Consider the following 12,428-nt stretch of genomic DNA (forward strand, 5'->3'; position numbering starts at 1 on the left):
GTGACTACAAGGAGGCTGATGGCTGTTGTTGCATAACAGTGACTAGGAACGTCTCTGATGATTTCAGCCAATCGGGGAGCAGGTCACTCTGGGCCAATCATGAGCCTTTTTGCATGGACTGCTGAGTTTCACCATCACAGAACTGGCACGCACCCTTTACCAGCTCCAACTATGTCCTGGTAGCTGTACTAAGTGTCCTGCCATGTAGCCTGATTGTCATTGCAACCAGCTGTCCTTAATCACTTGGTGCCAAGAGCACAGAATTGAAATCTATTGCCTGGGTGGATCTAATCATGTAACAGTACTAATGCATGCCTTCTTAACTCTATTGTCAGCAAGACACTGCAAATCATCTGCATGGGCAGCTGGGAGTTCTGTTGAAGGCAGTGAGGTAGGACTTTTCAGCCCAAAAACCTTTGCAAATCAAGAAATCACTCTCACGTGAATGAAGAGCCAAATTTGGATGCATCGCCTTGGCGAATTCCGCAGCTGATTCACAAGTTATTTAATTGACTCTAATGCTTTCTGCCTTCTTTTCATTTAACTTGTTTACTTCGTTGTCAGCAGAGCAAAACCAAAATATCCAGAAATTGCACCATTGTGAGTCAATCCGTTAAAAAAAACACACCAAAAAACCATGTCCTTCAGCATGTGACCCATTGACATCCAGTTACAAATTGTAAGTTTGCAAATAGTTGGAGGCCTACGTGCTTTGAGAGCGGGAAATGTGGCATTTCCCTAAGGAACACAAGGAAATTCATTTCTCTTTCTCCATCCACTTTTTTAAAAATTTAAGAATGGAAGGAGGGCATTAATTTTGGGTTGCCAAGGGAATTGCATCACGAGATGTCTATTTTCTGTCTGATTGACTTCTGTACTGTGTGTGTACAGCCTGTGGTTTGTGGATGGATAAATGATATAAATTAAAGAAAAGGAAGATGAGTAATTGAATTTAGAGTGTGAGGAGCGTTGGAGCAGCGGAGAGCTTATTTACAAAGTTAAGTAATACAAATTATACCCAAGCCTCACAATGTGTAGCTTCAAAGGTCCACAGCCCCGGCCACCAGAAATGTTAGCAACCATTGTGTCAAAGCGGTGGAGATAAAAAAATCTATATAAACAAACACACAAGTCAAATGAGGAAATAAAGAAAATCCCTGAAGCTAAATAAATCAGCCTAACATTGCGCCCTAGACAGGAGGAGTCCATGGCTGTGATCCAGACCTGTGATACACGAGCTTGCAATAGCTTATATATGCTGGAGTTTTTCAAACTATTTCCCATTCAGTGGCTTAAAAAAAGAAATTGGAAGGGTTTTTTAAAAAAATAAAATAACCAGATGGAGGGGCTTCAGCAGGTAGTGAAAGTGAAAGTAGAACTCTAAAGCAGATTTATTCCTACTGTCAACAATCCTCCTCTAGGATTAAGAATTAAGAGTTTTCTTAATTTAAGAAAATTAATGAGGGTACATATGTGCATCTGCTAATTTATATGCATAGATGCAAATTTAGAAATAGAATCGTAGAGTTAGAAGGGTCCATGCCAGTCCAAATCCCTGCAATGCAGGATTTTTTTGCCCACAGTGGGGCTCAAACCCATGACCCTGAGATTAAGAGTCTCATGTTCTACCGACTGAGCTATCCCAGCTGCTAAATAGTTTCTATGTTTTAAATAGAAGCCATTGTACTATGGAAGACTATGACCAGTGACATATTCCCGTGTTGATGGACAACTTCATGGTCTTCCCTGCTCTCCCTTATGAGGGTTCTTTATCTTCCAACTGGACTTGGACCAGACAGCCCTTGAAACAGAGAACTGCTTCAGATACAGCAACATAGGAAACCGCTTTGGACTCCAAATCCCATCAGTCCCAGCCAGCATGGGCAACGGCCAGGCAGGATGGGAATTGCAGTGCGATGACATCTGAAGAGCCACTTACTTCCCCAGATCAAAGTACCACAGGTGGGTTTGAGAACTGGTATCACTGGACTGCGGGACGCAGGTGGGACTGTGGGTTAAACCACAGAGCCTAGGACTTGCCAATCAGAAGGTTGGCAGTTCGAATCCCCGTGACGGGGTGAGCTCCTGTTGCTCGGTCCCTGCTCCTGCCAACCTAGCAGTTCGAAAGCAAGTAGATAAATAGGTACCGCTCCGGCGGGAAGGTAAACAGCATTTCCGTGCGCTGCTCTGGTTCACCAGAAGCAGCTTAGTCATGCTGGCCACATGACCCGGAAGCCGGCTCCCTCGGCCAATAAAGCGAGATGAGCGCTGCAACCCCAGAGTTGGTCACAACTGGACCTAATGGTCAGGGGTCCCTTTACCTTTACCTATCACTGGACTGCATCCCTGGATTGTGACAGTCTCTTAGAAAAGGTGACTCATGAGTTGGAGGTTGGTATGGGTGCTGCCAATAAAATGGAACAGCAGCAGTGAACAAGTAAGAGATTTGGGGGGTTCAAGTGGAGGAGCTGGCAATTATTCGCAAATTTAGGCTGGGATAAACCTTTCCCCTGGGTGTTCTCCAGTGTCGATAATCATTGCTGGCCCCAATCCAGAGCAAATGTGGGGGAGCGAGGAGCTTGTCCATCGTTCGTTATTCCTCATTGGAGCACTGCCGTTTTTTCTGTGCTTTTAAGCTGCTGCTGTTATTAATTATTTTTTGGAAGTTTTTTTTTAAATAAATGTTTTTAATTTTTAGTTGTTTGTTGTAAATTGCATTGAGGCAGAACAGCGATTCATGCATGTAAAAAAGAAGAAAAGAAAATATTCCCTTTCTGTGTGTGTGTGTGAGAGAGAGAGAGAGAGAGAGAGAGAGAGAGAGAGCGCATTTACATCACAGCATCATCAGGAAATATGGAGGCTGAAATTTGCCTGCGAGGAGCAAATGTATGCAGCCGAACAGAGCACAAAGCAAATAGCAGGGAGCAGAGGAAGAGGTTCATTAATGGGCCTCAAAGGCTGCTTTGGAGTACCCTGACGAAAAATTCAGCCCAGTAGAGCAAAGAACTAAAGAGAGCTGTTGAGTTGGTAAGCAGGCCAGTTGTCAAGCTGGCCAGCAGAGAGAGGAAAGAAGAGACTGTACACAGTGACATGTTGTGAATCGTCAACACACCAAGATGGGATAGTGCCTGCTAGCCTTTCTGCCTTCAGCACCACTCGTGAAAAAACCAACTTGCCAACCGGGTCCTTGATCACATCAGCCTCTGTCGCACAGTTTACACATTTATTTTTGCCTTTCCTCCAAGGATGTTTATAATTGAATATATAAGGCTTGTCCTACAAAAGACAAAACCCTTTCTCTAATAATACACAATGGTACACTGGTTTTGTTCAATTCACCCAGTAAGGAGTTATCAGGTTCCTTTTCTCAGTGAACTCCCATTGGCATAACATAAATGACTTTGATAACATCCCTCACCTATACAATATTTGGCAGGTGCATGTATCGACCCAATGTGATGTTATTCGCAACAAAGCACCCGATGCCAGTGAAGTTAATTCTTTATTCAAAGAAACCAAACAGCTCATCCTTAATGGTCACAGCAACCCTTCCTATTAGGTCTTGCTCCAGTGAAGGAGTTGCAAGCATTAAAGGTCCCTGCCTTCCCCTTTCCTTTCCAAGTAATCTGATGTTCCATCATCTTGTCTCTCTTTTCTCCGCCCTCTTCATTTCTCTCTGTGTTCTGGGAGTCCAGTGGGGAGGTGAGCTGGTCTCAGCAGGAGGGGAAGACTCTCTGGCTTCTTCAGCAGCCTTCCTCATCTCTGTTTCCTGGCCTCCCTCCTCTTCTGTCCCTGATTCTGACATGCCCTCTGCCACAGCCTCTTCCTGCTCCCTAAACCCCGTTGCCTCTTCAGCTTCTAAGACCTTCTCCTCAATCCGCCCCCTCTTCTCATGCGTCGTTGTCCTACCATCAATCCCCTGGTTCTGAGTCTTCTTCCCCTGCCCTGGGGGTTCCCTTGGGGGTTCCCCAGCTGGTGTCTCCCACCACTTCTCTTTATCCAACCAGTTCATGACAGCATGGAAGCAGTGAAAGTTCATCTATTAGGGCAGGGAGGACACAATCTCACTAGCCTCCGTCTACTCTCAGTGAACCCAATCTGCCTGCCTTTATACTTAACAGTGAGCTGTGGGGATGGTCCTGCCTGTCAGCTTTCTCTACTTCAGTCTCAGTGTTGCCCTTCTAAAAATCAGCAAGGAGGAGGATGGGAACAAAACTATATTTAGTTGGCTCTGTCTGTCACTGGCTGTAGCTCCACCTACTGTTGGCCTCTCTGCCTTCCATTCTGACAGTCCCAATGGGCACTGCATAGAACCAGGTCTAAAGGATGCTCTGCCCATCGATGACTGCATCCCTTGCTTTTCATGGAATCGGGGCTGCAGAGGTCTATCTTCTCGTCTGCAGCGGATTCCTCTTAGAATTTGTGAGGCTTCACATTTTTATGTCTCCCAAAGTTCATCAACAGTGTAGTAATAATAACGAAAACCAAACAAGAAACACATGTGATGCTGCATTTGAAGTTAATTAAGGCTGTGGTTTATTTCTGCATAAACCACATTTGTAACTTATTGAAAAACAACATAGTTTATTTTAAAATATGCATTACATCACAAGCAAAGTGATTGTAGTATTACCAAAGCAGAAGAATTCAGGTCTGTATTGGAACAGCCTTTGCTCATTAAAAAAGGGGGGGTGGACAAGTATGAAAATCTTATATATCTGCATTAAGTAGGAGCTGAAATACAATTAGAAAAAAACAAAGGAAGTTTATCCTCTCTAATTCACTTACGAGGGCCAAATACATTAAATATCAAAATGCAAAGTTTATTATGTAAATGCGAGGAAGATGATTCCATGAATAAACATTAACGAAAAATACAGTGCTAATGTCTCTTGCAGTGCACAGCACTCATCTCAACAATCTGGAAAAGGAGACAGGAGGTACATTGTGGGGACAATTTACAGAATGAAGAAATGCACATAGAAATCTCTTTGCCGAGAGAACATAGAACAAGTTTCCTGCCATTTGAAGCAGGAAGGAATTGTAACCCTAACTCTTTCAGAATGGGAGTAATTTTCATTACCTGTTGACTCACTGATGACTTCCTATTAACTCGTTAATAACTTCCTAGAAGTAGCCAGCATAAAGAAAAGCTTGGGCTTTGAGGAGAGGGGAGTTACAGTCCAGGCAATGTGAGACAAAATGCCCAGAGGACTTCAGACGCACAGTAGGTTTTTCCTTTCTTTCTTTTTTTTAATTAAAAATTGAAAGCAGATTTGAGTCTGCATGAGTCACTGTTCTGAGCATATCTCCTGATTAGAAAGAGACAAGCCCGGCGGCAGAGACTCATGCAGAGAGCAATGGGCAACCTCCTCTCAGGATCACCTGTCCTTTCTGTGTCTCTCCACCAGGATCACTGAAAAGGCTCTCAGAAGACTCTGATTGGAAGGAGAGCCCCTAGAACAGCGTATCATAAGAAAATGCAAGGGGAGCTCTGAGCTCACAGGAGCCTATAATTTTTTTGTTTTTCACTTTTTGCAGCACCCCGGGAGATTCCTGACAGCACACTAGAGGTTTCCAGCAACAGTGTGGGAATCCCTGGCTTAGATTAGCACATCTTAATACACATGCAGGGAGCGACAAGCGGAGCCATACACAGCAGCAGAGGTAGTGCTACTAGCGTGGTCCCACTGCTGCTTTCAAGTCACAGACTTCCTTTGTGCCTTACTTGCATGAAAACAAGATGAGAGGCAAGAAAATGGACAGTGGCAGCAATGGGACACGCTCAGATAAGGGTGGAGGGGGATGCTTTGGTTTGCATTTTTATTTCAAATCTTTTTAATTCGCCCATCCTGGAACAATACGTGAACTGAAACGTGGCTATTCTTTGAAATTTTCACTTTTCTGAATTGTGCAATGCCATTTTCCTGTCAACTACAGTTATGGGTACAAAAATGTGTCTATTAGGGGAAAGTGTGCCTAAAACCCATACATTAGTGAAACGATGCATATATTAGTGGAAATAAGCATATATATGTACATATATTGGTGGAAATATGCATATATTGGTGGAAATAGCATAGAAATGTACATTATAATAGGAGAATCTGCGTGCGAAACTGTGCATGTCTGGAGAAATTTTGTACTAAAACGCTGGTGAAGTGGAATCGTGGAAAACTGAACTTAAGATTGGAGAACCAAGAAACTGAGAGAAAGCAGACTAGGCAGACTTGCCTCTCCATACAACCACAGCATCTTCTTGCTCAGGGGCCTCCCCAAAACATGAACCATAGCCTCCCCTGCTCAAGCCATGGGATTCCATTGGCCTTGGATAGCCAATGAATAAACAACCTGAAGTTGTTATTCTCACTGTTTTGCCCCCAAGATTAGCATTAGATGGCCACCATTGCGTGGCCTCAGAAATGGCCCTAACTACCTCTCCAAATATTGTGGACACTCTGTCCGCTTTCTTAATTTGGACCTGTAAGTGTTGCGTGAAATACGTCCATTAACCTTGGCTTCCCCAGCCTGGGAATCCAAGGCGATCTTCTGTCTTTGATTAGCGAGAAGTACATCTGGAAGTTCAGTTTACACTACGCAACCTTCCCTCGGCTGCATATCTGACTCTGTCATCTGGACCGTATAGTGTTAGTGTCAACAACAGCAATAAACAATACAAATGCAGTGAACATAAACATTTCAGAAACCGTAAGTACAACCATCATTCAGAGCTTTGCCCAACAAATGACTAACATTTTCAGCATTCTAGCCCCCTGGATTACTAATTCAAAAGGAGTTCCAGAAAAGAAATGGGGTGGGAAGAAGGGCAAATATGTCCAAATTCTGAACAGTGAAATGAAAGAGAATGTATGAGGAATAAAAACAGACACAGAAGCAAATGACTTCAGGAACTGGCTGAAGGTGCAGTTTTAGGGCATTGCAGTTATTCGTGATGGCACTGTCCCTCCGCTTTTCTTCATCTTAGTTGCTGCTGCTGTTATTTAAAAGAATCCAGCTTCAGATCTCTTTGGCTCTTCATCTACCTAACGTCTGAAGTCCTGGATGACCTTGCTGCCACGCTGTCGCTCTACCCTTTGTTGTTGTTGTTTAATCGTTTAGTCGTGTCCGACTCTTCGTGAACCCATGGGCCAGAGCACGCCAGGCACTCCTGTCTTCCACTGCCTCCCGCAGTTTGGTCAAACTCATGCTGGTAGCTTCGAGAACATTGTCCAACCATCTCATCCTCTGTCGTCCTCTTCTCCTTGTGCCCTCCATATTTCCCAACATCAGGGTCTTTTCCAGGGAGTCTTCTCTTCTCATGATGTGGCCAAAGTATTGGAGTCTCATCTTCAGGATCTGTCCTTCCAGTGAGCACTCAGGGCTGATTTCCTTCAGAATGGATAGGTTTGATCTCCTTGCAGTCCATGGGACTCTCAAGAGTCTCCTCCAGCATGCTCTACCCTTATTTCTGGTCATATCTGACCATTTCTCCCAATCTACTTTCCTGAGCTGTCTCGAAATCCCTTCCTCCTTTATTTATCTCCCTTACTGCCCCTTTGGCCTGAAATATCTGACTAATATATTTCCATACCCTGCTTCCTTATTCTTTCCTCGGCTGAAACAAAGCCTAATTATCTGTGGCTGAAATGAAGCCCAATAATATGTAACCTATAAGCAACAAAGCAAAGCTCTGCTGAACTGAAACAAAAGCCTATCTAGTCCAGCATTCTCTTCTCGCAGCGGCCAAGCGGATGCCCACAGGAAGCTCCCAAGCAGGACATGAGCTCAGTAACAGCCTCCTGCTTGTGTTCAGTTGCCCAGGTTCTGCCCTTTACACCCACAAGAACATAGAAGCTAACAAGTCAGACCATTGGTCTGTCCATCTCAGTACAGTCTACGCACAGTCTGACAGTGCTCCCCAAGGTCCCAAACCTACCTGGAGATGCCAAGGATTCAACTTGGGACCTTCTGCGTGGAAAACAGATGCTCTGTCATTAAACTATGTCCCCCATTTCTTTTCCATGCCTCATCCTTTCCTCTTTCTCCTTTGTCTCCTCTCCATCCCTGTCAAGATATATATCATAGGCTCCTGGAGGCAAGGACCTCTCTTTTTGGTTCTCCCTTGATCTCTTCAGATCTCCACACAGCTGCACCATGTGGTGAGCGAATGACCTATGGGTTGATGCATCTGCCTGGCCAACTTAGTATTTTGGGGTCCTGAACTGTTCCCTGATACCCACACTGAGCACCAGATCCTGTTGGACAGAAGATTGTAAATATAATGTAGACAATTTCTTTTCCTTAACCCACACACACCAGGTGGGGGGCCAGACCACTGTGGAGACTTCCCCACCACCACCAAATATTCTACATTTTTTGCTGATGGCCATCATTTTCCTCCCCCAGTGAGCTAGAAAAATACTAGATCTGGGGCATGGTGGAGGATTCAAAATGGTAGTCAAGCTGCCAACATAGTTGACAGTTTGGCCTAGGATCGGCTTTCAGACTCATGCAACAGGCCTCTTATTGCATGTGCAAAATTAGCAAACTGAGTAGAACGTTTCCAGATAATCTTCCTGATATCCTGGTTATGTTCATGCAGAGGAACTTGGGTCACACAAACAAACATCCAAGGCATATCAAGATTTAAAATACACATCCCAAATGTTTGATCACTGCTCCTCTGACAAGGGCAAGTGTTTTGGTTCATTCCATCCTACGCATTTACTTATAATTTAAAAATCAATCTGTTTTGATCACCAAGATGCACGCTATTAAATTATATCACATGGCTCAAAAATATGAAATGTTCTCCTTTATTTCCTTGACATCATTTTACGATAGACAGGAACCATTAAACTTTTCTTTCTTCAGATCCAAACCTCTGGCTTCAACCTCCTTATGGAAGGTCAATTAAGGTTCCTTCCATCCCATGGATGTTTGCTACACAAATAGCAGGTTTGGGCTCCTTGCAACCTCAATCAGTTTTTCCTTCGTTAATGGCAGAGGAAACTTTAGCAAATGTACTACACATTTTGCTTGCATCGGGTTTTTTTGTTTGGGCGGGTGCATGTTAGGAGCAGTAACATATTGGATGAGATGGCAGCAGAGATAACCAAAGGCAACAGCGCTAGGAGATGAAGGTAAGCGAGACAGGTTAGTCCCATTTAAACGGACTTGGGTTATAAATCTGAAGGAACATTAAGAGTGTAAATATTTTGTTTACCAGAATTTTCTTTACATTCCCTGCTGAAGCTTACTACAGTAAACCTTGACTTTAGTCCAAGATGTGTTGCAAAGATTACCCCTTCTTGTTTATTCAGGACAAAATCATTAGGAAACCGCCTCAGCCACACTGACTGGAAATAGCTGTCCATTAGCATTTAAGATGACCTGAGGTTGTGTGTTGTGGGTTTCTGCCAGGAAACTGTTGTCCTATTATGGCAAGATACTTTAACAGGGATATAAAGAGCTGGCTTCTACTATGTCAGTCCATTGGCCCACCAATGCTGTCTATTCCAACCTGAGACCTTATTCTTGCCAAGCAATGTGCTCTATCACTGGGCTAGAGCCTCACTTGATGATTGGTTAAGATAGCCCATATCCAATACTCTCAGAAATATATGGTCAGCAAGCCAAGATGCCTATTGTTCCAATCCACAACTCAGCTATTCTGGGATATGTCTACTGAAGTCAACAAACGCTGATTCTCGAACACTCCTGTTTAACTTGAGCCAGAATAACAACCAGGAAACAACATACTGGAGGCAAACTAAATCTACAGCTTCATTCACCAAGCCAGTGAGTGAAGAAAATCTGTGGGGCCTAGAACTTTCTCTAGGCCAAACAAAAGTATCGTTTTGATGGAAAGAAAGATTGCCCTATCTTCATTTAGGTTTCAGAACAGACATTTGGGGATCAATATATTTTTAGGACACAGGAGGAGGAGGAGGAGGAGGAGGAGGAGGAGGAGGAGGAGGAGGAGAAGAAGAAGAAGAAGAAGAAGAAGAAGAAGAAGAAGAAGAAGAAGAAGAAGAAGAAGAAGAAGAAGAAGAAGAAGAAATTGATTTTGTTCAGTCTTCCCCGACCTGGTTCCCTTCAGCTGTTTGGGACTACAATTCCCTTCAGCCTACAGCCAGGATAGCCATTGAAATCCAAAACATCCTGAGGGAACCAGGTTGGGGGGCGGGGAAGGCCAGTTTTGGCCATTTCGGTTTCATTACAAGTTACTTTATTTGCCAAACAGCTAATACTACTTCAAACATGCAGGAGATAGAAGCAGAGAGACAGGCAGATATCTGTAAGCAGCTGACAAAACAGAAGGATAAAATTATTTTGTTAAGTATTTTGGATGTTGCCTTGGGCAGAGAGGTGACAGCCAACTAAAATTCCAGAAGAGACATGAGAGCCAACCAAGGTGAGAATTCTTAGAATGCTGAAGGATAGACAAAGTTCCCAGAAGAAATTGTGGGGACAATCATTGTGATAGCATGGAAGATCCAAGTATTATATTAACAAATTCCGAAGCCAAAGACTGCTTCTGTGAGAGTGGCCAGAGAACTTCTGTTAATAGGAGCTGCTGAGATGTTATAAATAAATACAGTACTATGAAAACAGCTATCATTAATTTTGCCTGATCTAAATCTGGGATTGAACAAAATTCAAATTAGTGCTGAGGAGAAGGTTCCACCAGCACAAGAGTTATGTCAGCACAACACAATGTTCTCCTCCTCTTGTCCCCTACATCTCTTCTGGGTTTACTCCTAAACAGCAGATTTGGAGGTGCAGGAAAAAAGGCTGGAGCAATCCTATAACGACAGTGCTAATCCTTGTGCTTGCACAACTGTTTAGTTGAATACTTTCCAAGATTCAGCTGCAAGGATCTTCTGGCAGTTCCCTCACTGTGAGAAGTTACAGGAACCAGACAGAGGGCCTTCTCAGCAGTGTCACCCACCCTGTTGGAAAACAAGCCCCATCGGGAGAGACTGGCAACTCTCCCAGGCTCCCTGGCTTGTTTACCTGTGATCTGCCCTGGCTGCAATCCCCGCAGTCCAGGAGATCTCAATAGGCGACATTTCCCAGCATGGGAAATGCACACCCCCTTCCCTCCTTGCATCCCAGCAAGGGAAAGAAGATAGTCAGAAAGCCTTTTACATCTTGTTTATTTACTGACTGTGCAACTCTACAAAAAACATGTCCGAACAGTTCAGTGTTCAGCAAGCAAGTGACTAAGACTTCCTTCACATACGCAACAGGAAGGTCTCATATTACACACAGAACAAAGCCTTTTGAAGCTGTGAAGCCATGTGCATGGAGTTGGAAAGTAGCATGAAGGAAGACCAGGGATGAAGGCAGAAAATGCCATCTGAATAATTCTGGCCCAATAGGAACACCATATTATTTATGTCACCAAAGACTAGCAACTGACATTCTGAGGCATTCTGCCTCTGATACTGAAGGAACAAATGGAGAAGATGCTCCATTAGATCCCTAATGTGCACTTTCCCAGACAATACTCAAACCAAAACACAGCTATCCTTTGAAATTTACACTTCCTCTGAATTTTGTGGTGTGGCTTTCCAACAGAAAAAAATAATAATGTGGAAAGTGCAAATATTAGTGAAAATAACATGAAAATGCACTGTTTCGGAGAAAACAGCTTACAAAAAAATATATATCAGGAAAAAATCACACTAAAATTCTGACCAATTTTTATGAGGTGTTTTCTTTTCAAATTGCAAACTGATGCAGAATGTGGCGAACTGAATTTGTGATTGGAATAATAAGTTTTTTAAAAGATCAAATTGGCAGATTCATCCACTCCTAATGCCAACATTAGTGGGCACTGATAACCTTAACCTCAATGTATTGTCCTATCACCTTTTATTCTTTGGGCTTTTCCATTAGTGTCAAAGTCCACACTCTTTGATATCAATATTCAACGGAAGAAAGTTGGTTAGCTTTCCAACGTAACACAATTTCTTGTTGTGCTGCTACCACTAAGGACGGTCAGATTGAATGGTGATGTAAAATGTCCTTATTCTGGCCATCAAAAATGTCTAACTTCATCAACAATGCCTCAAGAGTCACTTGCTGTTTTATCCCTCCACCCAGTGCTGCCCCCATAACAGCATGCCAGAATAATAATAAATAATAATGATTTTTTAATTTATCTCCCGCCCTCCCCAGCCGAAGCTGGGCTCAGGGTGGCTAACAACAATAAAATAATACAACATTCTAAAATCATACAGATGACATCAATTTTTTTAGATACAGATGACATCATTTTTTTTAGTCCCGGTAGGGAATTCCAGGGCTGGAGAGGCCCTGTAATTTAGACAAGCCTACCCAGATGTTTTGAAAGTTTGTAGGAGTTTTCATTTGTTTTAGCCTATCTATTGCAGTTCTAACTTTCTGTATGTTTTAAA

The sequence above is a fragment of the Podarcis melisellensis genome (genome assembly GCF_964234715.1).
Source record: "Podarcis melisellensis genome assembly, chromosome: 11".
Lineage (NCBI taxonomy): Eukaryota > Metazoa > Chordata > Lepidosauria > Squamata > Lacertidae > Podarcis > Podarcis melisellensis.